This window comes from Melanerpes formicivorus, unplaced genomic scaffold (genome assembly GCF_026170545.1).
Source record: "Melanerpes formicivorus ecotype bairdi unplaced genomic scaffold, bMelFor1.0.p_v2 SCAF_3, whole genome shotgun sequence".
Lineage (NCBI taxonomy): Eukaryota > Metazoa > Chordata > Aves > Piciformes > Picidae > Melanerpes > Melanerpes formicivorus.
In genome coordinates, this window is record NW_027142355.1 from 38,972,761 (window position 1) to 38,975,739 (window position 2,979).

A 2,979-nucleotide genomic window follows, 5' to 3' on the forward strand; every position below is an offset into this window, starting at 1 on the left:
CCAGCAAGTCAACCTCCTTCCTAAACTGAAGAGCCCAGAACTGGACACAGTCAATGGTCTCAAATGGAGTGCCAAGTATAAATGTTATTACCAGAAATTACCTTGGTCTCTCGTCAGAGCTAAACTCCACAAGGTTTTATTTACGAAATTCAGATATATTTCTCGATTATTTTATTTGGCATACTAAAATATCACCTAGTTAGTTCCTCCCTTATGGTGTTTCTCCCAGAACTACAAATCAAATTGGATTCAGGAAAAAAAAAAAAGATAACATACAGGCAGTGCTATCTGATAAATGCATATTAATTCAGACAAATAACAGATGTTTTATTTCCCTCTGCTTATTGGGTAATTTGAGCAATCAACCTTTGTTCCGTGAAAATTACATTATATTGCAAATAAATTCCGACATTTAGGGAGGGTTGATCTCAAGAGCTGCAGGGGGAAAAAGAAAAAGAAACACAAATCCACCCTTCTCAAAAAAAAACTCAACCGAGCAAAACCTCAGAAAACAACTCCAAACAAACAACTAAACCTTTGTTAGAGATGTCAGATTCAAGGCATTATTTTTTTCCCCAGGAAACCACTTACTCCAGTAATTGTAGTATCTTAACAAAAAATTCATTCCTAGTAATCACTGCAAACTGCACTTCCAGAAATTGGTACCAAGCCAAATCATTCATTAAATATTCAATTCATTCCTACTCACTTGTTGCTATGTTCAATCTTCATACATTTAACATAATTAACTATTGTCTAGTTTGCATTTCGCAAGGCTTTGAGTTAAAATGTAAGTTCAACTGAGACACATAATTCATAGTTTGGAATAAGGTAGGTTTTAACCTGTCAGGTTATATTAATTTAACCAATAAATTAAGCAGAACTAGATGCAATGCTACACACCCAAAATGAGCTAGTGCCTTAAAAGATTACAAATAATACATTTAGCAAATTCTTCATACATGTGATTTCTTTATTATACCTCTATGGATACATTTTTCTGAACATATCTTATTCTTTTGATATTTTTGCATTGATACTTTGCATTTATGATTTTAAAATAAAAGTTACTTTTGTTTAAATAATAACTATAAAATGATCTCTATACAAAATCATTATCAACCTCAACCACTCTGATGGTGATAAATCACTAGAAGTCCCAGACTGGACTCAGTGGCAGATGGGACCTGGATAAAGGAGATGTCTTCTGGAACCAGATTCAGGACCTCATGGATTGAGAAGAAAAGGTGGAAGGGACCAAGTCCTCCTTACATGCTGTCCACTGAAGAAGAAGAGAAGAGAATTTGTCCCTCCTGATCCCTGAGCTTTATACTGAATATGACATATATATGGAATGCAACACCCTGATGGTCAGTTTAGGATCACCTGTCCTGTCTGCTCCTCTCTGCAGGTGCAACTTTTCCCTCTTCCCCTGCAAGCAGTATGCAAGATTTAGCAGCGACCTTGATCTGCATACCCATTCTTGGTGCTAATTAGAATGCTTGAGCAATATCCCTGCTAGAAGCAGGCACTATCTGTGAAAACATGCTGTTAATGTCAGAAAGTAAAATCACCAGACTTTGTGATTTGTTCTGTGCTAGCTCAAATCAGGACATCAGTGTATTACTTAAAAGTAAGTCAAGTACTTATACACATATACAAGTACTAAATGCCTTACCAAAGAAATTAATCATTTAGCACCTTGTCTATGCAACAGGTATACAAACAGTAACTGAAACAAAAAATAAAATAAAATAAAATAAAAAAATAAAATAAAATAGAATAAAATAGAATAAAATAAAATAAAATAAAACAAAATATAAAATAAAAATAAAATAAAATCAAGCTGGTCTACAAAAATTGTTATGGAATATATATATATATAAAAAAAAATAATGTCATATATATGTTGAATATGTATGACATATCTTGAATGGGCCCAGATAAGGGCAACAAGGCTGGGGAGAAGCCTTGAGCACAAGCCCTATGAGGAGAGGCTGAGGGAGCTGGGATTGCTTAGCCTGGAGAAGAGGAGGCTCAGGGGAGACCTTATTGCTGTCTACAACTACCTGAAGGGAGGTTGTAGCCAGGAGAGGGTTGGTCTCTTCTCCCATGGAACCAGCACCAGAACAAGAGGACACAGTCACAAACTGCACCAGAGGAAGTTTAGGTTTGAGGTGAGGAGAAAGTTCTTCACAGAGAGAGTCGTTCGCCACTGGAATGTGCTGCCCAGGGAGGTGGTGGAGTCACCATCCATGGAGGTGTTCAAGAGGCGATTGGATGTGGCACTTCGTGCCATGGTCTAGTAGTCATGAGATCTGTGGTGACAGGTTGGACTCGATGATCTTTGAGGTCTTTTCCAACCTTGTTGATTCTATGATTCTATTCTATGATTTTATATATATATATATCACACACATATGAAATACATATATTATTATTTATATTGAATATATATTATACTGTGAGGGAACTCCACACTTTGGTGGAAACTGCTGCACTCAATATCCAGTATCCATGAAAGAATGGAAAGAATCTGGCAGAGTATACTACTTAGATTCAGTAGGATACTCTTTCAATAATGCGGAGTAGACAGGTGATCTAATCCTGATGAATTCTGGCTCTCATCAGGCTCTTTTTATCTGGGGTGTTGACCTGCAATGGGTGGTTACTGGTGATGTATTTGTGACTCATTCAAAAGAGATTTGCCATCTGGGTAACTCAGAACATGCTACGTCCAATCTTTTCTCAGTGAATTTTAAATGGTGGTGGATAATGGATTTTGTTGAACTGTAAAATAACAATTCTTCTGAAAATCGTTGGCTATGATGACACATTTAATCCAAGAAAGGAAGGGAAATGGACTGGAACTAATTTGGAGCATTTCTATTTATCTCTGCAAATTCCCAAAGATGCAATGGAATTATTAAGTAATATAAAGTAATAAAGTTTTCCAAGAAGTTAAGCAGGATGTATACG